The sequence below is a fragment of the Loxodonta africana genome, chromosome 18 (genome assembly GCF_030014295.1).
Source record: "Loxodonta africana isolate mLoxAfr1 chromosome 18, mLoxAfr1.hap2, whole genome shotgun sequence".
Classification (NCBI taxonomy): Eukaryota; Metazoa; Chordata; class Mammalia; order Proboscidea; family Elephantidae; genus Loxodonta; species Loxodonta africana.
The window spans coordinates 418,207-442,900 of record NC_087359.1 but is presented as its reverse complement, the minus strand read 5'-3'; the positions used below and the strand labels follow the sequence as shown (position 1 = coordinate 442,900).

The 24,694-nt window shown below is 45.3% G+C and overlaps 1 long non-coding RNA gene across 1 annotated transcript in view; it reads right to left on the bottom strand.

The window, feature by feature from the left end:
• The window catches only part of LOC135228048 (uncharacterized), an 83,677-nt gene extending 60,552 nt beyond the window's left edge, over nt 1-23,125 (bottom strand). Inside the window, exon 1 of the long non-coding RNA XR_010318250.1 lies at nt 17,007-23,125. This is a non-coding gene — a long non-coding RNA (uncharacterized LOC135228048). The remainder of the gene's footprint in view (nt 1-17,006) is intronic.
• Between the last annotated feature and the right edge of the window lie 1,569 nt (nt 23,126-24,694).

Genomic DNA, 24,694 nt, shown 5'->3' with positions numbered 1-24,694 from the left:
CGCTTTGAACCGTGGAAAGGCGCCGGGCTCTGCTAAGATTTCCCCCGGCGCTTCGTTTGCCCTGGGTCAAAGCGAGCCTTCACATTAGCCGAACGCTAACACTGCATACTCGTTCCACTTCCAGAACAGGGCTACCGCGAGGCAGTTCTCCGGGGAAAAACGGCCCTTCGCGAAGGGCAGATCTGTGGAGCTCATTGCGGGAAAGCGAAAGCAAAGGACGCTTTTCTCCCTCTAACTGCTTTCGTCAGAGGAACGGGGGAAGTCACAGTGTTCTTTCTCTCACTGAGATACACACAATCTGACGTTGCCTCTGAGCTCCGTTGCTGGCAAAGAACTGAAACTGACATACATTCCTGTGGGGAAACACAGGGCTTTGCTAGGATTTCTCTAGGCAGTGTGTTTTCCCTGGGCCTCACTGTACCAACACTGTCTCGCCAGGTCAACACTGCATGGGATTTCCTCTGCCAGGAGAGAGCTGCTGCTTTGTAGTTTGTGCTGGGAAACCTCTCTTTGGCAAGTGCGAATTGACTGCATTCAGGCAGAAAGAAAAGAGAATAGCAAGAGGCCTTTTGTCCCCGGCTGCTTTCCCAAGCCCTTCCAGCTAAAACTATGTCGTTGCTCTTCTGGAAGGATCCCTGCACCGCGACGTATGTTTTCAGAAGAAGCCCTGCGTTTGTGAGAGCAAATGAGGAATTCTTTGCAGGAAAGAGGAAGGAAAGAAAGTTTCTCTCCTTCTGCCTGCTTTGCTCAGAGGACTGGATGAAGTCAGGGAGTTCTCCCTTTCACTGAGAAACGTGCGGGCTGCTGTTGCCTGTGCGCTCTCTTCCTTGCAAAAGAGTCTGCAGTTCCACGTTTTGAACCGTGGAAAGGCGCCGGGCTCTGCTAAGATTTCCCCCGGCGCTTCGTTTGCATGGGCCAAAGCGAGCCTTCACATTAGCCGAACGCTAACACTGCATACTCGTTCCACTTCCAGAACAGGGCTACCGCGAGGCAGTTCTCCGGGGAAAAACGGCCCTTCGCGAAGGGCAGATCTGTGGAGCTCACTGCGGGAAAGCGAAAGCAAAGGACGCTTTTCTCCCTCTAACCGCTTTCGTCAGAGGAACGGGGGAAGTCACAGTGTTCTTTCTCTCACTGAGATACACACAATCTGACGTTGCCTCTGAGCTCCGTTGCTGGCAAAGAACTGAAACTGACATACATTTCTGTGGGGAAACACAGGGCTTTGCTATGATTTCTCTAGGCAGTGTGCTTTCCCTGGGTCTCACTCTATCAACACTATCTCACAAGGACAGCACTGCATGGGATTTCCTCTGCCAGGAGAGAGCTGCTGCTTTGTAGCTTGTGCTGGGAAACCTTGCTTTGGCAAGTGCGAATTGACTGCATTCAGGCAGAAAGAAAAGAGAATAGCAAGAGGCCTTTTCTCCCCGGCTGCTTTCCCAAGCCCTTCCAGCTAAAACTATGTCGTTGCTCCTCTGGAGGGATCCCTGCACCGCGACGTAGTTTCTCAGAAGAAGCCCTGCGTTTGAAAGAGCAAATGAGGAATTCGTTGCAGAAAAGAGGAAGGAAAGAAAGTTTCTCTCCCTCTGCCTGCTTTGCTCAGAGGACTGGATGAAGTCAGGGAGTTCTCCCTTTCACTGAGAAATTGCCGGGTGCTGTTGCCTGTGCGCTCTCTTCTTTGCAAAAGAGTCTGCAGTTCCACGCTTTGAACCGTGGAAAGGCGCCGGGCTCTGCTAAGACTTCCCCGGGCCCTTCGTTTGCCCTGGGACAAAGCGAGCCTTCACAATAGCTGAACGCTAACACTGCATACTCGTTCCACTTCCAGAACAGGGCTACCGCGAAGCAGTGCTCCGGGGGAAAACGGCCCTTCGCGAAGGGCAGATCTGTGGAGCTCATTGCGGGAAAGCGAAAGCAAAGGACGCTTTTCTCCCTCTAACTGCTTTCGTCAGAGGAACGGGGGAAGTCACAGTGTTCTTTCTCTCACAGAGATACACACAATCTGACGTTGCTTCTTTGCTCCGTTGCTGGCGAAGAACTGAAACGGACATACATTCCTGTGGCGAAACACAGGGCTTTGCTAGGATTTCTCTAGGCAGTTTGTTTTCCCTGGGCCTCACTGTATCAACACTATCTCGCAAGGGCAGCACTGCATGGGATTTCCTCTTCATGAGAGAGCTGCTGCTTTGTAGTTTGTGCTGGGAAACCTTGCCTTGGCAGGTGCCAATTGACCGCATTCAGGCAGAAAGAAAAGAGAACAGCAAGCGGCCTTTTCTCCCCGGCTGCTCTGCCAAGCCCTTCCAGCTAAAACTATTTCGTTGCTCCTCTGGAAGGATCTCTGCACCGTGACGTAGTTTTTTAGAAGAAACCTTACGTTTGCAACAGCAAATGAGGAATTCGTTGCAGGAAAGAGGAAGGAAAGAAAGTTTCTCTCCTTCTGCCTGCTTTGCTCAGAGGACTGGATGAAGTCAGGGAGTTCTCCCTTTCACTGAGAAACGTGCGGGCTGCTGTTGCCTGTGCGCTCTCTTCTTTGCAAAAGAGTCTGCAGTTCCACGCTTTGAACCGTGGAAAGGCGCCGGGCTCTGCTAAGATTTCCCCCGGCGCTTCGTTTGCCCTGGGTCAAAGCGAGCCTTCACATTAGCCGAACGCTAACACTGCATACTCGTTCCACTTCCAGAACAGGGCTACCGCGAGGCAGTTCTCCGGGGAAAAACGGCCCTTCGCGAAGGGCAGATCTGTGGAGCTCATTGCGGGAAAGCGAAAGCAAAGGACGCTTTTCTCCCTCTAACTGCTTTCGTCAGAGGAACGGGGGAAGTCACAGTGTTCTTTCTCTCACTGAGATACACACAATCTGACGTTGCCTCTGAGCTCCGTTGCTGGCAAAGAACTGAAACTGACATACATTCCTGTGGGGAAACACAGGGCTTTGCTAGGATTTCTCTAGGCAGTGTGTTTTCCCTGGGCCTCACTGTACCAACACTGTCTCGCCAGGGCAACACTGCATGGGATTTCCTCTGCCAGGAGAGAGCTGCTGCTTTGTAGTTTGTGCTGGGAAACCTCTCTTTGGCAAGTGCGAATTGACTGCATTCAGGCAGAAAGAAAAGAGAATAGCAAGAGGCCTTTTGTCCCCGGCTGCTTTCCCAAGCCCTTCCAGCTAAAACTATGTCGTTGCTCTTCTGGAAGGATCCCTGCACCGCGACGTATGTTTTCAGAAGAAGCCCTGCGTTTGCGAGAGCAAATGAGGAATTCTTTGCAGGAAAGAGGAAGGAAAGAAAGTTTCTCTCCCTCTGCCTGCTTTGCTCAGAGGACTGGATGAAGTCAGGGAGTTCTCCCTTTCACTGAGAAATTGCCGGGTGCTGTTGCCTGTGCGCTCTCTTCTTTGCAAAAGAGTCTGCAGTTCCAAGCTTTGAACCGTGGAAAGGCGCCGGTTTCTGCTAAGACTTCCCCGGGCGATTCGTTTGCCGTGGGCAAAAGCTAGCCTTCACAATAGCTGAACGCCAACACTGCATACTCGTTCCACTTCCAGAACAGGGCTACCGCGAGGCAGTTCTCCGGGGGAAAACGGCCCTTCGCGAAGGGCAGATCTGCCGAGCTCACTGCGGGAAAGCGAAAGCAAAGGACGCTTTTCTCCCTCTAACCGCTTTCGTCAGAGGAACGGGGGAAGTCACAGTGTTCTTTCTCTCACTGAGATACACACAATCTGACGTTGCCTCTGAGCTCCGTTGGTGGCAAAGAACTGAAACTGACATACATTCCCGGGGAGAAACACAGGGCTTTTCTAGGATTTCTCTAGGCAGTGTGTTTTCCCTGGGCCTCACTGTAGCAACACTATCTCGCAAGGGCAACACTGAATGGGATTTCCTCTTCATGAGAGAGCTGCTGCTTTGTAGTTTGTGCTGGGAAACCTTGCCTTGGCAGGTGCCAATTGACCGCATTCGGGCAGAAAGAAAAGAAAATAGCAAGAGGCCTTTTCTCCCCGACTTCTCAGCCAAGCCCTTCCAGCTAAAACTATGTCGTTGCTCCTCTGGAAGGATCCCTGCACCGTGACGTAGTTTTTCAGAAGAAGCCTTGCGTTTGCAAGAGCAAAGGAGGAATTCGTTGCAGGAAAGAGGAAGGAAAGAAAGTTTCTCTCCTTCTGCCTGCTTTGCTCAGAGGACTGGATGAAGTCAGGGAGTTCTCCCTTTCACTGAGAAACGTGCGGGCTGCTGTTGCCTGTGCGCTCTCTTCTTTGCAAAAGAGTCTGCAGTTCCACGCTTTGAACCGTGGAAAGGCGCCGGGCTCTGCTAAGATTTCCCCCGGCGCTTCGTTTGCCCTGGGTCAAAGCGAGCCTTCACATTAGCCGAACGCTAACACTGCATACTCGTTCCACTTCCAGAACAGGGCTACCGCGAGGCAGTTCTCCGGGGAAAAACGGCCCTTCGCGAAGGGCAGATCTGTGGAGCTCATTGCGGGAAAGCGAAAGCAAAGGACGCTTTTCTCCCTCTAACCGCTTTCGTCAGAGGAACGGGGGAAGTCACAGTGTTCTTTCTCTCACTGAGATACACACAATCTGACGTTGCCTCTGAGCTCCGTTGCTGGCAAAGAACTGAAACTGACATACATTCCTGTGGGGAAACACAGGGCTTTGCTAGGATTTCTCTAGGCAGTGTGTTTTCACTGGGCCTCACTGTAGCAACACTATCTCGCCAGGGCAACACTGCATGGGATTTCCTCTGCCAGGAGAGAGCTGCTGCTTTGTAGTTTGTGCTGGGAAACCTCTCTTTGGCAAGTGCGAATTGACTGCATTCAGGCAGAAAGAAAAGAGAATAGCAAGAGGCCTTTTGTCCCCGGCTGCTTTCCCAAGCCCTTCCAGCTAAAACTATGTCGTTGCTCTTCTGGAAGGATCCCTGCACCGCGACGTATGTTTTCAGAAGAAGCCCTGCGTTTGCGAGAGCAAATGAGGAATTCTTTGCAGGAAAGAGGAAGGAAAGAAAGTTTCTCTCCTTCTGCCTGCTTTGCTCAGAGGACTGGATGAAGTCAGGGAGTTCTCCCTTTCACTGAGAAACGTGCGGGCTGCTGTTGCCTGTGCGCTCTCTTCCTTGCAAAAGAGTCTGCAGTTCCACGTTTTGAACCGTGGAAAGGCGCCGGGCTCTGCTAAGATTTCCCCCGGCGCTTCGTTTGCATGGGCCAAAGCGAGCCTTCACATTAGCCGAACGCTAACACTGCATACTCGTTCCACTTCCAGAACAGGGCTACCGCGAGGCAGTTCTCCGGGGAAAAACGGCCCTTCGCGAAGGGCAGATCTGTGGAGCTCACTGCGGGAAAGCGAAAGCAAAGGACGCTTTTCTCCCTCTAACCGCCTTCGTCAGAGGAACGGGGGAAGTCACAGTGTTCTTTCTCTCACTGAGATACACACAATCTGACGTTGCCTCTGAGCTCCGTTGCTGGCAAAGAACTGAAACTGACATACATTTCTGTGGGGAAACACAGGGCTTTGCTACGATTTCTCTAGGCAGTGTGCTTTCCCTGGGTCTCACTCTATCAACACTATCTCGCAAGGACAGCACTGCATGGGATTTCCTCTGCCAGGAGAGAGCTGCTGCTTTGTAGCTTGTGCTGGGAAACCTTGCTTTGGCAAGTGCGAATTGACTGCATTCAGGCAGAAAGAAAAGAGAATAGCAAGAGGCCTTTTCTCCCCGGCTGCTTTCCCAAGCCCTTCCAGCTAAAACTATGTCGTTGCTCCTCTGGAGGGATCCCTGCACCGCGACGTAGTTTCTCAGAAGAAACCCTGCGTTTGAAAGAGCAAATGAGGAATTCGTTGCAGAAAAGAGGAAGGAAAGAAAGTTTCTCTCCCTCTGCCTGCTTTGCTCAGAGGACTGGATGAAGTCAGGGAGTTCTCCCTTTCACTGAGAAACGTGCGGGCTGCTGTTGCCTGTGCGCTCTCTTCTTTGCAAAAGAGTCTGCAGTTCCACGCTTTGAACCGTGGAAAGGCGCCGGGCTCTGCTAAGATTTCCCCCGGCGCTTCGTTTGCCCTGGGCCAAAGCGAGCCTTCACATTAGCTGAACGCTAACACTGCATACTCGTTCCACTTCCAGAACAGGGCTACCGCGAGGCAGTTCTCCGGGGAAAAACGGCCCTTCGCGAAGGGCAGATCTGTGGAGCTCATTGCGGGAAAGCGAAAGCAAAGGACGCTTTTCTCCCTCTAACCGCTTTCGTCAGAGGAACGGGGGAAGTCACAGTGTTCTTTCTCTCACTGAGATACACACAATCTGACGTTGCCTCTGAGCTCCGTTGCTGGCAAAGAACTGAAACTGACATACATTTCTGTGGGGAAACACAGGGCTTTGCTACGATTTCTCTAGGCAGTGTGCTTTCCCTGGGTCTCACTCTATCAACACTATCTCGCAAGGACAGCACTGCATGGGATTTCCTCTGCCAGGAGAGAGCTGCTGCTTTGTAGCTTGTGCTGGGAAACCTTGCTTTGGCAAGTGCGAATTGACTGCATTCAGGCAGAAAGAAAAGAGAATAGCAAGAGGCCTTTTCTCCCCGGCTGCTTTCCCAAGCCCTTCCAGCTAAAACTATGTCGTTGCTCCTCTGGAGGGATCCCTGCACCGCGACGTAGTTTCTCAGAAGAAGCCCTGCGTTTGAAAGAGCAAATGAGGAATTCGTTGCAGGAAAGAGGAAGGAAAGAAAGTTTCTCTCCCTCTGCCTGCTTTGCTCAGAGGACTGGATGAAGTCAGGGAGTTCTCCCTTTCACTGAGAAATTGCCGGGTGCTGTTGCCTGTGCGCTCTCTTCTTTGCAAAAGAGTCTGCAGTTCCACGCTTTGAACCGTGGAAAGGCGCCGGGATCTGCTAAGACTTCCCCCGGCGCTTCGTTTGCCCTGGGCCAAAGCGAGCCTTCACATTAGCTGAACGCTAACACTGCATACTCGTTCCACTTCCAGAACAGGGCTACTGCCAGGCAGTTCTCCGGGGGAAAACGGCCCTTCGCGAAGGGCAGATCTGTGGAGCTCATTGCGGGAAAGCGAAAGCAAAGGACGCTTTTCTCCCTCTAACTGCTTTCGTCAGAGGAACGGGGGAAGTCACAGTGTTCTTTCTCTCACTGAGATACACACAATCTGACGTTGCCTCTTTGCTCCGTTGGTGGCGAAGAACTGAAACGGACATACATTCCTGTGGGGAAACACAGGGCTTTGCTAGGATTTCTCTAGGCAGTGTGTTTTCCCTGGGCCTCACTGTACCAACACTATCTCGCCAGGGCAACACTGCATGGGATTTCCTCTGCCAGGAGAGAGCTGCTGCTTTCTAGTTTGTGCTGGGAAACGTTGCTTTGGCAAGTGCCAATTGACCGCATTCGGGCAGAAAGAAAAGAGAACAGCAAGCGGCCTTTTCTCCCCGGCTGCTCTGCCAAGCCCTTCCAGCTAAAACTATTTCGTTGCTCCTCTGGAAGGATCTCTGCACCGTGACGTAGTTTTTTAGGAGAAGCCTTACGTTTGCAAGAGCAAATGAGGAATTCTTTGCAGGAAAGAGGAAGGAAAGAAAGTTTCTCTCCTTCTGCCTGCTTTGCTCAGAGGACTGGATGAAGTCAGGGAGTTCTCCCTTTCACTGAGAAACGTGCGGGCTGCTGTTGCCTGTGCGCTCTCTTCCTTGCAAAAGAGTCTGCAGTTCCACGTTTTGAACCGTGGAAAGGCGCCGGGCTCTGCTAAGATTTCCCCCGGCGCTTCGTTTGCATGGGCCAAAGCGAGCCTTCACATTAGCCGAACGCTAACACTGCATACTCGTTCCACTTCCAGAACAGGGCTACCGCGAGGCAGTTCTCCGGGGAAAAACGGCCCTTCGCGAAGGGCAGATCTGTGGAGAACATTGCGGGAAAGCGAAAGCAAAGGACGCTTTTCTCCCTCTAACTGCTATCGTCAGAGGAATGGGGGAAGTCACAGTGTTCTTTCTCTCACTGAGATACACACAATCTGACGTTGCCTCTGAGCTCCGTTGCTGGCAAAGAACTGAAACGGACATACATTCCTGTGGGGAAACACAGGGCTTTGCTAGGATTTCTCTAGGCAGTGTGTTTTCCCTGGGCCTCACTGTAGCAACACTATCTCGCAAGGGCAACACTGAATGGGATTTCCTCTTCATGAGAGAGCTGCTGCTTTGTAGTTTGTGCTGGGAAACCTTGCCTTGGCAGGTGCCAATTGACCGCATTTGGGCAGAAAGAAAAGAAAATAGCAAGAGGCCTTTTCTCCCCGGCTGCTCAGCCAAGCCCTTCCAGCTAAAACTATGTCGTTGCTCCTCTGGAAGGATCCCTGCCCCGTGACGTAGTTTTTCAGAAGAAGCCTTGCGTTTGCAAGAGCAAATGAGGAATTCGTTGCAGGAAAGAGGAAGGAAAGAAAGTTTCTCTCCTTCTGCCTGCTTTGCTCAGAGGACTGGATGAAGTCAGGGAGTTCTCCCTTTCACTGAGAAACGTGCGGGCTGCTGTTGCCTGTGCGCTCTCTTCTTTGCAAAAGAGTCTGCAGTTCCACGTTTTGAACCGTGGAAAGGCGCCGGGCTCTGCTAAGATTTCCCCCGGCGCTTCGTTTGCATGGGCCAAAGCGAGCCTTCACATTAGCCGAACGCTAACACTGCATACTCGTTCCACTTCCAGAACAGGGCTACCGCGAGGCAGTTCTCCGGGGGAAAACGGCCCTTCGCGAAGGGCAGATCTGTGGAGCTCATTGCGGAAAAGCGAAAGCAAAGGACGCTTTTCTCCCTCTAACTGCTTTCGTCAGAGGAACGGGGGAAGTCACAGTGTTCTTTCTCTCACTGAGATACACACAATCTGACGTTGCCTCTGAGCTCCGTTGCTGGCAAAGAACTGAAACGGACATACATTCCTGTGGGAAAACACAGGGCTTTGCTAGGATTTCTCTAGGCAGTGTGTTTTCCCTGGGCCTCACTGTAGCAACACTATCTTGCCAGGGCAACACTGAATGGGATTTCCTCTTCATGAGAGAGCTGCTGCTTTGTAGTTTGTGCTGGGAAACCTTGCCTTGGCAGGTGCCAATTGACCGCATTCGGGCAGAAAGAAAAGAAAATAGCAAGAGGCCTTTTCTCCCCGGCTTCTGAGCCAAGCCCTTCCAGCTAAAACTATGTCGTTGCTCCTCTGGAAGGATCCCTGCACCTTGACGTAGTTTTTCAGAAGAAGCCTTGCGTTTCCAGAGCAAATGAGAAATTCGTTGCAGGAAAGAGGAAGGAAAGAAAGTTTCTCTCCTTCTGCCTGCTTTGCTCAGAGGACTGGATGAAGTCAGGGAGTTCTCCCTTTCACTGAGAAACGAGCGGGCTGCTGTTGCCTGTGCGCTCTCTTCTTTGCAAAAGAGTCTGCAGTTCCACGCTTTGAACCGTGGAAAGGCGCCGGGCTCTGCTAAGATTTCCCCCGGCGCTTCGTTTGCCCTGGGCCAAAGCGAGCCTTCACATTAGCTGAACGCTAACACTGCATACTCGTTCCACTTCCAGAACAGGGCTACCGCGAGGCAGTTCTCCGGGGAAAAACGGCCCTTTGCGAAGGGCAGATCTGTGGAGAACATTGCGGGAAAGCGAAAGCAAAGGACGCTTTTCTCCCTCTAACCGCTTTCGTCAGAGGAACGGGGGAAGTCACAGTGTTCTTTCTCTCACTGAGATACACACAATCTGACGTTGCCTCTGAGCTCCGTTGCTGGCAAAGAACTGAAACTGACATACATTCCTGTGGGGAAACACAGGGCTTTGCTAGGATTTCTCTAGGCAGTCTGTTTTCCCTGGGCCTCACTGTACCAACACTATCTCGAAAGGGCAGCACTGCATGGGATTTCCTCTGCCAGGAGAGAGCTGCTGCTTTGTAGTTTGTGCTGGGAAACCTTGCTTTGGCAAGTGCCAATTGACCGCAGTGAGGCAGAAAGAAAAGAGAATAGCAATAGGCCTTTTCTCCCCGGCTGCTTTCCCAAGCCCTTCCAGCTAAAACTATGTCGTTGCTCCTCTGGAAAGATCCCTGCACCGCGACGCAGGTTTTCAGAAGAAGCCCTGCGTTTGCAAGAGCAAATGAGGAATTCGTTGCAGGAAAGAGGAAGGAAAGAAAGTTTCTCTCCTTCTGCCTGCTTTGCTCAGAGGACTGGATGAAGTCAGGGAGTTCTCCCTTTCACTGAGAAAGGTGCGGGCTGCTGTTGCCTGTGTGCTCTCTTCTTTGCAAATGAGTCTGCAGTTCCACGCTTTGAACCGTGGAAAGGCGCTGGGCTCTGCTAAGATTTCCCCCGGCGCTTCGTTTGCCCTGGGCCAAAGCGAGCCTTCACAATAGCTGAACGCTATCACTGCATACTCGTTCCACTTCCAGAACAGGGCTACCGCGAGGCAGTTCTCCGGGGGAAAACGGCCCTTCGCGAAGGGCAGATCTGCCGAGCTCATTGCGGGAAAGCGAAAGCAAAGGACGCTTTTCTCCCTCTAACCGCTTTCGTCAGAGGAACGGGGGAAGTCACAGTGTTCTTTCTCTCACTGAGATACACACAATCTGACGTTGCCTCTTTGCTCCGTTGCTGGCGAAGAACTGAAATGGACATACATTTCTTTGGGGAAACATAGGGCTTTGCTAGGATTTCTCTAGGCAGTGTGTTTTAAACCCCTAACAACAAACAACACTAACCCTCTAACAACAACAAACACTAACCTCCTGAATAAAAGCAACACTAACCCCCTAACAACAACCAACACTAACCCCCTAACAACAAACAACACGAAAACCCTAACAACAAACTCCACTAAACCCCAAGAAACAACTCTAAACGCCTAAAAACAAAGAATACTAAACACTTAACAACAAACAACACTAACACCCTAACCACAACCAACCCTAACATCATAACAACAAAGAACACTAACACCCTAAGAACAAACAACACTAACCCGCAACAAAAAACAACAGTAACCCCCTTAGAACAAGAACCCTAACCCCCTAACAACAAACAACCCTAAACCATTAATAACAAACAAAACTAACCCCGGAACAACAAACAACACTAACCCCCTAACAACAAACAACACTAAGCCCTTAACAACAAACAACCCTAACCCCGAACAAGAAACATCCCTAGCGCCTTAACAACGAACAACATAACCAAACAGCAAACAACACTAACCCACTAAGAACAAACACTAACCCCGTAACAACAAACTACCCTAACCCCGTAACAACAAACAACCCTAACTTACTAACAACAAACAACATTAACCAGCTAACAACAAACAACACTAACCCCCTAACAACTAATAACCCTAAATCCCTAATAACAAACAACACTAACCCCTAACAACAAAAAACCCTAATACACTAACAACAAACAACCCTAACACGCTAAAAACCAACAACACTAACCCCCAACCACAAACAGCACTAACCCAATCAAAACAAAAATCACTAACCCCCTAACAACAACCAACACTTTCCCCGTAACAACAAACAACACTAACCCCCTAGCAAGAACCAACACTAACCCCCTAACAAGAAAGAACCCTAATCCCCTAACAACAAACCACCCTAAGCCCCTAACAACAAACAACACTAAACCCCTAACAACAAACAACACTAACCCCCTAACATCAAACTAACCTAACCCCCTAACAACAAACAACCCTAAGCCACTAAAAACAAACAACACTAACCCCCTAACAGGAAACTACCCTAACCTCGTAACCAAAAATACCCTAACCCCGTAAGAACAAACACCCCTAAGCCCCTAACAACAAACAACACTAACACACTAACAACCAACAACCCTAAACCTCTAAAAGCAAACAAAACTAACCCCCTAACAACTATCAACACCAACACTGTAACAACAAACACTAACCCCCTAACAACAAACAACCCTAACTCCCTAACAACCAACTACACTAACCTCCTAACTACAAACAGCAATAACCCAGTAAAAACAAAGAACACTAACCCCCTAACAGCAACCAACACTTACCCCCTAAAAACAAACAACACTAACCCCCTAACAGGAAACAACCCTAATCCCCTAACAACAAACAACCCTAAGCCCCTAAGAACAAAAAACTCTAAACACCGAACAACAAACAACACTAAACCCCTAACCACAAACAACACTAACCCCCTAACAACCAACAACACTAACCCCCTAACGACAAACTACACTAACACCCTAACAACAAACAACACTAAACCCCAACAAGAAACAAACCTAAACCCCTAACAACAAACAACACTAACCCCTAACAACCAGCAACACTAACTCCCTAACCCCAAACAGCACTAACCCACTAAGAACAAAAAACACTAACCTACTAACAACAACCAACACTAACGCCCTAAGAACAAACAACACTAACCCCCTAACAACAAACAACCCTAACACGCTAAAAACCAACAACACTAACCCCCAACCACAAACAGCACTAACCCAATCAAAACAAAAAACACTAACCCCCTAACAACAACCAACACTTTCCCCGTAACAACAAACAACACTAACCCCCTAGCAAGAACCAACACTAACCCCCTAACAAGAAAGAACCCTAATCCCCTAACAACAAACCACCCTAAGCCCCTAACAACAAACAACACTAAACCCCTAACAACAAACAACACTAACCCCCTAACATCAAACTAACCTAACCCCCTAACAACAAACAACCCTAAGCCACTAAAAACAAACAACACTAACCCCCTAACAGGAAACTACCCTAACCTCGTAACCAAAAATACCCTAACCCCGTAAGAACAAACACCCCTAAGCCCCTAACAACAAACAACACTAACACACTAACAACCAACAACCCTAAACCTCTAAAAGCAAACAAAACTAACCCCCTAACAACTATCAACACCAACACTGTAACAACAAACACTAACCCCCTAACAACAAACAACCCTAACTCCCTAACAACCAACTACACTAACCTCCTAACCACAAACAGCAATAACCCAGTAAAAACAAAGAACACTAACCCCCTAACAGCAACCAACACTTACCCCCTAAAAACAAACAACACTAACCCCCTAACAGGAAACAACCCTAATCCCCTAACAACAAACAACCCTAAGCCCCTAAGAACAAAAAACTCTAAACACCGAACAACAAACAACACTAAACCCCTAACCACAAACAACACTAACCCCCTAACAACCAACAACACTAACCCCCTAACCACAAACTACACTAACACCCTAACAACAAACAACACTAAACCCCAACAAGAAACAAACCTAAACCCCTAACAACAAACAACACTAACCCCTAACAACCAGCAACACTAACTCCCTAACCCCAAACAGCACTAACCCACTAAGAACAAAAAACACTAACCTACTAACAACAACCAACACTAACGCCCTAAGAACAAACAACACTAACCCCCTAACAACAAACAACCCTAACCCCCTAACAACAAACAACCGTAACCAAACAACAAAGAACCCTAACCCACTAACAACAAACAACACTAACTCTATAACAAGAAACTACACTAACCCCGTAACAACAAAAAATCCTATCCCCGTAATAACAAAGAACACTAACCCCGTAACAACAAACAACCCTAACCCCCTAACAGCAAACAACCCTAACCCCCTAACAACCAATAACCCTAACCGCCTAACAAAAACCAACACTTTCCCCCTAAAAACAAACAACACTAACCCCCTAACAACAAACAACCCTAACCCCCTAAACAACCAGCAACACTAACCCCCTAACCACCAACACCACTAAGCCAGTAAAAACAAAAAAAACTAACCCCCTAGCAACAACCAACACTTATCCCCTAAAAACAAACAACACTAACCCCCAACAAGAAAGAACCCAAATCCTTTAACAGCAAACAACTCTAACCCCCTAACAGCAAAAAACTCTGAACCCCTAACAACAAACAACACTAACCCACTAACAACAAACAACCCTAACCCCCTAACAACAAAGAACCCTGACCCCCTAACAACCAGCAACACTAACCCCCAACCACAAACACTAATACCCTAAGAACAAAAACCACAAAACCCCAACAAGAAACAACCCTAAACAGCTAACAATAAACAACACTAACCTCCTAACAACAACTATCACTAACACCCTAACAACAACCATCCCTAAACCCCCAACAGCAAACACCACTATCCCCCAACAAGAAACAACCCTAAACCCCTAAAAAGAAACATTAACCCCGTAACAACAAACAACACTAACGCTCTAACCACAAAAAACACTAACACCCTAAGAACAAACAACACGAACCCCCTAACAACAAACAACACTAACACCCTAACAACAACAAACCCAAAACCCTTAATAACAAACGCTGACCCCGAACAAGAAACATTAACCCCCAACAAAAAAAAGCACAAACCCCCTAACAACAACAACACTAATCCCCTAACAACAAACAACCCTAACCCACTAACAACAAACAACCTTAACCCCCCAAAACAAACAACCCTAACCCCCTAAAAACCAACAACACTAACCCCCTAACAACAAACAACACTTACCCCCTAACAACAAACAATCCTAACACCCTAAAAACAAACAATGCAAACCCCCTAAAAACAAACAACCCTAAAACCCTAAAAACAAACAACACTGAACCCCTAAAAACAAACAACACTAAGCCACTAACAACACACAGCACTAACCCACTAACAACAAAAAACACTAACGCCCTAATGACAAGCAACACTAACACCTAACAACAAACAACACTAAACACCTAACAACCATCGACCCTAATCTCCTAACAAGAAACAACCCTAACGCCCTGACAACAAACAACACTCACCCCCTAACAACAAACAACACTGAACCCCTAACAAAAAACCAAATTAACCCCTAATAACAAACAACCCTAACCCCTAACAACAAACAACCCTAACACCCTAACAAAAAGCAACACTCAGCCCCTAACAACAAACAACACTAACCCCCAAAAACAAACAACAATAACCAACTAAAAAAACACAATCCTAACCCCCTAACAACAAAAAACACTAATACCCTAAAAACAAACAACTCTAAACAGCTAAAAACAAACAACACTGAACCCCTGATAACAAACAACACTAATCCCCTAACAACAAAGAACCCTAACCCACTAAAAACAAACAACATTGATCCCCTAACAAACAACACTAACCTCCAACAACAAACAACACTAACTCCCTAACATAAAACAACACTAAGCCCCGAACAACAAAAAACTCTAACACACTGACAAACACTCCTAACAGCCTAACAACAAGCAACACTAACGCCCTAAGAACAACAAACCTAAACCCCTAACAACAAACAACACTAACCCACAAACAACAAACAACAATAAACCCCTAACAACAAACAACACTAACCTCCTAACAACAAACAGCCCTAACCCCGTAACAACAAACAAACCTAACCACCTAACAACAAACAACCCTAACAAAATAACAACAAACTACCCTAACCCCCAAAAAACAAACAACCCTAACCCGCAACCACAAAAAGCACTAACACCCTAACCACAAACAACACTAACACCCTAACCACAAACAACACTAACCCCGTAAGAACAAACAACACTAACCCCCTAACAACAAACAACACTAACATCCTAACAACAAAAACTACTAAACCCCAACAAGAAATAACCCTAAACCCCTAACAACAAGCACTAACCCCCTAACAACAAACAACACGAAACCCCTAACAAGAAACTAACCTAACCCTGTAACAACAAACAACCCTAACCTCCTAACAACAAACAATCCTAACCCCCTAATAAACAACAACACTAACCCCCTAACCAAAAACAACACTAACACCCTAACAACAAAAACTACTAAACCCCAACAAGAAACAACCCTAAACCCCTAACAACAAACGCTAACCCCCTAACAACAAACACCACTAACCCCCTAACAACAATCTTAACAACCTAACAACAAACAACACTAACCCCCTAAAAATAAACTACTCTAAACCCCTAACAACAAACAACCCTAACCCCCTAACAACAAACAACCCTAAACCCGTAACAAGAAACTAACCTAACCCTGTAACAACAAACAACCCTAACCTCCTAACAACAAGGAACCTTAACCCCCTAGCAGCAAACAACCCTAAATCCCTACCAACAAACAATCCTAACCCCCTAACAACCAACAACGCTCACCCACTAACCACAAACAGCACTAAAACCCTAACCACAAAAAACACTAACCCCGTAAGAACAAACAACACTAACCCCCTAACAACAAACAAGACTAACACCCTAACAACAAAAACTACTAAACCGCAACAAGAAACACCCCTAAACCCCTAACAACAAACACTAACCCCCTAACAACAAACAACACTAAACCCCTAACAAGAAATTAACCTAACCCCGTAACAAAAAACAACCCTAATCTCCTAACAACAAACAACCTTAAACACCTAACAACAAACAACCCTAAACCCCTAACAACAAACAACACTAACACCCTAACAACAAAAACCACTAAACTCCAACAGGAAACAACACTGAACCCCTAACAACAAACACTAACCCCCTAACAACAAACAACTCTAAACCCCTAACAAGAAACTAACCTAACCCTGTAAGAACAAACAACCCTAACCTCCTAACAACAAACAACCCTAACCCCCTAACAAAAAACAACACTAATCCCCTAACCACAAACAACACTAACACCCTAACAACAAAAACTACTAAACCCCAACAAGAAACAACCCTAAACCCCTAACAACAAACACTAACCCCCTAACAACAAACAACACTAAACCCCTAACAAGAAACTAACCTAACCCCGTAACAACAAACAACCCTAACCTCCTAACAACAAACAACCTTAAACCCCTAACAACAAACAACCCTAAACCCCTAACAACAAACAACACTAACACCCTAACAACAAAAACCACTAAACCCCAACAAGAAACAACACTAAACCCCTAACAACAAACATTAACCCCCTAACAACAAACAACAATAAACCCCTAACAAAAAACTAACCTAACCCTGTAACAACAAACAACCCTAACCTAACAACAAACAACATTAACCCCCTAACAACAAACAACACTAACACCCTAACAACAAAAACCACTAAACCCCAACAAGAAACAACCCTAAACCCCTAAATACAAACAACACTAACCCCCTAACAACCAACAACGCTCACCCAATAACCACAAACAACACTAACACCCTAACCAAAAACAACACTAACCCCGTAAGAACAAACAACACTAACCCCCTAACAACAAACAACACTAACACCCTAACAACAAAAACCACTAAAGCCTAACAAGGAGCAACCCTAAACCCCTAAATACAAACAACACTAACCCCCTAACCACAAACAACACTAACACCCTAACAACAAAAACCACTAAACCTCAACAAGAAACAACCCGAAACCCCTAAATAGAAACAACACTAACCACCTAACAACAATCCTAATCCCCTAACAACAAACAACCCTAACCCCCAACAACAAACTACTCTAACCCACTAACAACAAACAAGCCTAAGCCCCTAACAACAAAGAACCCTAACTCTATAAAAAGAAACAACACTAACCCCCTAACAACAAAAAACACTAACCCCCTAACAACAAACACCACTAACCCCCTAACAACAATCCTAACAACCTAACAACAAACAACACTAACCCCCTAAAAATAAACTACTCTAAACCCCTAACAACAAACAACCCTAACCCCCTAACAACAAACAACCCTAAACCCCTAACAACAAACAACCCTAACCTTCTAACAACAAACAACCCTAACCCCCTAACAAACAACAACACTAACCCCCTAACCACAAACACCACTAACACCCTAACAACAAAAACCACTAAACCCCAACAAGAAACAACACTAAACCCCTCACAACAAACACTAACCCCCTAAAAACAAACAACACTAAATCCCTAACAAGAAACTAACCTAACCCTGTAACAACAAACAACCCTAACCTTCTAACAACAAACAACCTTAAACCCCTAACAACAAACAACACTAAACCCCTAACAACAAACAATCCTAACCCCCTAACAACCAACAACGCTCACCCCCTAACCACAAACAACACTAACACCCTAACCACAAACAACACTAACCCCGTAAGAACAAAGAACACTAATCCCCCTAACCACAAACAACACTAACACCCTAACAACAAAAACTACTAAACCCCAACAAGAAACAACACTAAACCCCTAACAACAAACACTAACCCCCTAACAACAAACAACACTAAACCCCTAACAAGAAACTAACCTAACCCCGTAACAAGAAAAAACCCTAACCTGCTAACACCAAACAACCTTAAACCCCTAACAACAAACAACCCTAAACCCCTAACAACAAACAACACTAACCCCCTAACAACCAACAACGCTCACCCCCTAACCACAAACAACACTAACACCCTAACCACAAACAACACTAACCCCGTAAGAACAAACAACACTAACCCCCTAACAACAAAAACCACTAAAGGCCAACAAGAAACAACCCTAAACCCCTAAATACAAACAACACTAACCCCCTAACCACAAACAACACTAACACCCTAACAACAAAAACCACTAAACCTCAACAAGAAACAACCCGAAACCCCTAAATAGAAACAACACTAACCACCTAACAACAACCCGAACACCCTAAAAAGAAACAACCCTAACCCCCAACAACAAACCACTCTAACCCACTAACAACAAACAACCCTAAGCCCCTAACAACAAAGAACCCTAACTCTCTAACAAGAAACAACACTAACCCCCCAACAACAAAAAACACTAACACCCTAACAACAAACACCACTAACCCCCTAACAACAATCCTAACAACCTAACAACAAACAACACTAACCCCCTAAAAATAAACTACTCTAAACCCCTAACAACAAACAACCCTAACCCCCTAACAAACAACAACACTAACCCCCTAACCACAAACAGCACTAACACCCTAACAACAAAAACTACTAAACCCCAAGAAGAAACAACCCTAAACCCCTAACAACAAACACTAACCCCCTAACAACAAACAACACTAAACCCCAACAAGAAACTAACCTAACCCCGTAACAACAAACAACCCTAACCTCCTAACAACAAACAACCTTAAACGCCTAACAACAAACAACCCTAAACCCCTAACAACAAACAACACTGACACCCTAACAACAAAAAACACTAAACCCCAACAAGAAACAACCCTAAACCCGTAACAACAAACACTAACCCCCTAACAACAAACAACACTAAACCCCTAACAAGAAACTTACCTAACCCCGTAACAACAAACAACCCTAACCTACTAACAACAAACAACCTTTAAACCCCTAACAACAAACAACCCTAAACCCCTAACAACAAACAACACTAACACCCTAACAACAAAAACCACTAAACCCCAACAAGAAACACCACTAAACCCCTATCAAGAAACACTAACCCCCTAACAACAAACAACACTAAACCCCTAACAAGAAACTAACCTAACCCTGTAAAAACAAACAACCCTAACCTCCTAACAACAAACAACCCTAACCCCCTAACAAACAACAACACTAACCCCCTAACCACAAACAACACTAACACCCTAACAACAAAAACTACTAAACCCCAACAAAAAACAACCCTAAACCCCTAACAACAAACACTAACCCCCTAACAACAAAAAACACTAAACCCCTAACAAGAAACTAACCTAACCCCGTAAAAACAAACAACCCTAACCTCCTAACAGCAAACAACCTTAAACCCCTAACAACAAACAACCCTAAACCCCTAACAACAAACAACACTAACACCTTAACAACAAAAACCACTAAACCCCAACAAGAAACAACACTAAACCCCTAACAACAAACACTAACACCCTAACAACAAACAACACTAAACCCCTAACAAGAACCTAACCTAACCCTGTAACAACAAATAGCCCTAACCTCCTAACAACAAACCACCTTAACCCCCTAACAACAAACAACCCTAAACCCCTAAAAACAAACAATCCTAACCCCCTAACAACCAACAACTCTCACCCCCTAACCACAAACAACACTAACACCCTAACCACAAACAACACTAACCCCGTAAGAACAAACAACACTAACCCCCTAACCACAAACAACACTAACACCCTAACAACAAAAACTACTAAACCCCAAAAAGAAACAACCCTAAACCCCTAACAACAAACACTAACCCCCTAACAACAAACAACACTAAACCCCTAACAAGAAACTAACCTAACCCTGTAACAACAAACAACCCTAACCTCCTAACAACAAACAACCTTAAACCCCTAACAACAAACAACCCTAAACCCCTAACAACAAAAAGCACTAACACCCTAACAACAAAAAACACTAAACCTCAACAAGAAACAGCACTAAACCCCTAACAACAAACACTAACCCCCTAACAACAAACAACACTAAACCCCTAACAAGAAACTAACCTAACCCTGTAACAACAAACAACCCTAACCTCCTAACAACAAACAACACTAACCCCCTAACAACCAACAACGCACACCCCCTAACCACAAACAACACTAACACCCTAACCACAAACAACACTAACCCCGTAAGAACAAACAACACTAACCCCCTAACAACAAACAACACTAACACCCTAACAAGAAAAACCACTAAACCCAACAAGAAACAACCCTAAACCCCTAACAACAAACACTAACCCCCTAACAAAACAACACTAAACCCCTAACAAGAAACTAACCTAACCCCATAACAACAAACAACCCTAACCTCCTAACAACAAACAACCTTAAACTCCTAACAACAAACAACCCTAAACCCCTAACAACAAACAACACTAACACCCTAACAACAAAAACCACTAAACCCCAACAAGAAACAACACTAAACCCCTAACAACAAATACTAACCCCCAACAACAAACAACACTAAACCCCTAACAAGAAACTAACCTAACCCTGTAACAACAAACAACCCTAACCTCCTAACAACAAACAACCCTTACCCCCTAACAAACAACAACACTAACTCCCTAAACACAAACAATACTAACACCCTAGCAACAAAAACTACTAAACCCCAACAAGAAACAACCCTAAACCCCTAACAACAAACACTAACCCCCTAACAACAAACAACACTAAACCCCTAACAAGAAACTAACCTAACCCCGTAACAACAAACAACCCTAACCTACTAACAACAAACAACCTTAAACCCCTAACAACAAACAACCCTAAACCCCTAACAACAAACAACACTAACACCCTAACAACAAAAAACACTAAACCCCAACAAGAAACAACCCTAAACCCCTAACAACAAACACTAACCCCCTAACAACAAACAACACTAAACCCCTAACAAGAAACTTACCTAACCCCGTAACAACAAACAACCCTAACCTCCTAACAACAAACAACCTTTAAACCACTAACAACAAACAACCCTAAACCCCTAACAACAAACAACACTAACACCCTAACAACAAAAACCACTAAACCCCAACAAGAAACACCACTAAACCCCTAACAACAAACACTAACCCCCTAACAACAAACAACACTAAACCCCTAACAAGAAACTAACCTAACCCTGTAAAAACAAACAACCCTAACCTCCTAACAACAAACAACCCTAACCCCCTAACAAACAACAACACTAACCCCCTAACCACAAACAACACTAACACCCTAACAACAAAAACTACTAAACCCCAACAAGAAACAACCCTAAACCCCTAACAACAAACACTAACCCCCTAACAACAAACAACACTAAACCCCTAACAAGAAACTAACCTAACCCCGTAAAAACAAACAACCCTAACCTCCTAAGAGCAAACAACCTTAAACCCCTAACAACAAACAACCCTAAACCCCTAACAACAAACAACACTAACACCTTAACAACAAAAACCACTAAACCCCAACAAGAAACAACACTAAACCCCTAACAACAAACACTAACCCCCTAACAACAAACAACACTAAACCCCTAACAAGAAACTAACCTAACCCTGTAACAACAAACAGCCCTAACCTCCTAACAACAAACCACCTTAACCCCCTAACAACAAACAACCCTAAACACCTAACAACAAACAATCCTAACCCCCTAACAACCAACAACTCTCACCCCCTAACCACAAACAACACTAACACCCTAACCACAAACAACACTAACCCCGTAAGAACAAACAACACTAACCCCCTAACCACAAACAACACTAACACCCTAACAACAAAAATTACTAAACCCCAACAAGAAACAACACTAAACCCCTAACAACAAACACTAACCCCCTAACAACAAACAACACTAAACCCCTTACAAGAAACTAACCTAACCCTGTAACAACAAAGATCCCTAACCTCCTAACAACAAACAACCTTAACCCCCTAACAACAAACAACCCTAAACCCCTAACAACAAACAATCCTAACCCCCTAACAAACAACAACGCTCACCCCCTAACCACAAACAACACTAACCCCCTAACCACAAACAACACTAACACCCTAACAACAAAAACTACTAAACCCCAACAGGAAACAACCCTAAACCGCTAACAGCAAACAACACTAAACCCCTAACAAGAAACTAACCTAACCCCGTAACAACAAACAACCCTAACCTCTTAACAACAAACAACCTTAAACCCCTAACAACAAACAACCTTAAACCCCTAACAGCAAACAATTCTAACCCCCTAACAACAAACAACACCAACACCCTAACAACAAAAACTACTTAACCCCAACAAGAAACAACCCTAAAGCCCTAACAACAAACACTAACCCCTAACAACAAACAACACTAAACCCCTAACAAGAAACTAACCTAACCCCGTAACAACAAACAACCCTAACCTCCTAACAACAAACAACCTTAAAACCCTAACAACAAACAACCCTAAACCCCTAACAACAAACAACACTAACACCCTAACAACAAAAACCACTAAACCCCAACAGGAAACAACACTAAACCCCTAACAACAAACACTAACCCCCTAACAACAAACAACACTAAACCCCTAACAAGAAACTAACCTAACCCTGTAACAACAAACAACCCTAACCTCCTAACAACAAACAACACTAACCCCCTAACAAACAACAACACTAACCCCGTAACCACAAACAACACTAACACCCTAACAACAAAAACTACTAAACCCCAAGAAGAAACAATCCTAAACCCCTAACAACAAACACTAACTCCCTAACAGCAAACAACACTAAACCCCTAACAAGAAACTAACCTAACCCCGTAACAACAAACAACCCTAACCTCCTAACAAGAAACAACCTTAAACCCCTAACAACAAACAACCCTAAACCCCTAACAACAAACAACACTAACACCCTAACAGCAAAAAACACTAAACCCCAACAGGAAACAACACTAAACCCCTAACAACAAACACTAACCTCCTAACAACAAACAACACTAAACCCCTAACAAGAAACAACCCTAACCTTCTAACAACAAACAACCCTAACCCCCTAACAAACAACAACACTAACCCCCTAACCACAAACAACACTAACACCCTAACAACAAAAACGACTAAACTCCAACAAGAAACAACCTTAAAGCCCTAACAACAAACACTAACCCCCTAACAACAAACAACCCTAAACCCCTAACAACAAACAACACTAACACCCTAACAATAAAAACCACTAAACCCCAACAAGAAACAACACTAAACCCGTAACAACAAACACTAACCCCCTAACAACAAACAACACTAAACCCCTAACAAGAAACTAACCTAACCAAGTAACAACAAACAACTCTAACATCCTAACAACAAACATCCTTAACCCCCTAACAACAAACAACCCTAAACCCCTAACAACAAACAATCCTAACCCCCAAAAACCAACAACGCACACCTCCTAACCACAAACAACACTAACACCCTAACCACAAACAACACTAACCCCGTAAGAACAAACTACACTAACGCCCTAACAACAAACAACACTAACACCCTAACGACAAAAACTACTAAACCCCAACAAGAAACAATCCTAAACCACTAGCAACAAACACTAACCCCCTAACAACAAACAACACTAAACCCCTAACAAGAAACTAACCTAACCCCGTAACAACAAACAACCCTAACCTCCTAACAACAAACAACCTTAAACCCCTAACAACAAACAATCCTAACCCCCTAACAACCAACAACGCTCACCCCCTAACCACAAACAACACTAACACCCTAACCACAAACAACACTAACCCCGTAAGAACAAACAACACTAACCCCCTAACAACAAACAACACTAACACCCTAACAACAAAAACTACTAAACCCCAACAAGAAACAACCCTAAACCTCTAACAACAAACACTAACCCCCAACAACAAACAACACTAAACCGCTAACAAGAAACTACCCTAACCCCGTAACAACAAACAACCCTAACCTCCTAACAACAAACAACCTTAAACCCCTAACAACAAACAACCCTAAACCCCTAACAACAAACAACACTGACACCCTAACAACAAAAACCACTAAACCCCAACAAGAAACAACAATAAACCCCTAACAACAAACACTAACCCCCTAACAACAAACAACACTAAACCTCTAACAAGAAACTAACCTAACCCTGTAACAACAAACAACCCTAACCTCCTAACAACAAACCCTAACCCCCTAACAAACAACAACACTAAGCCC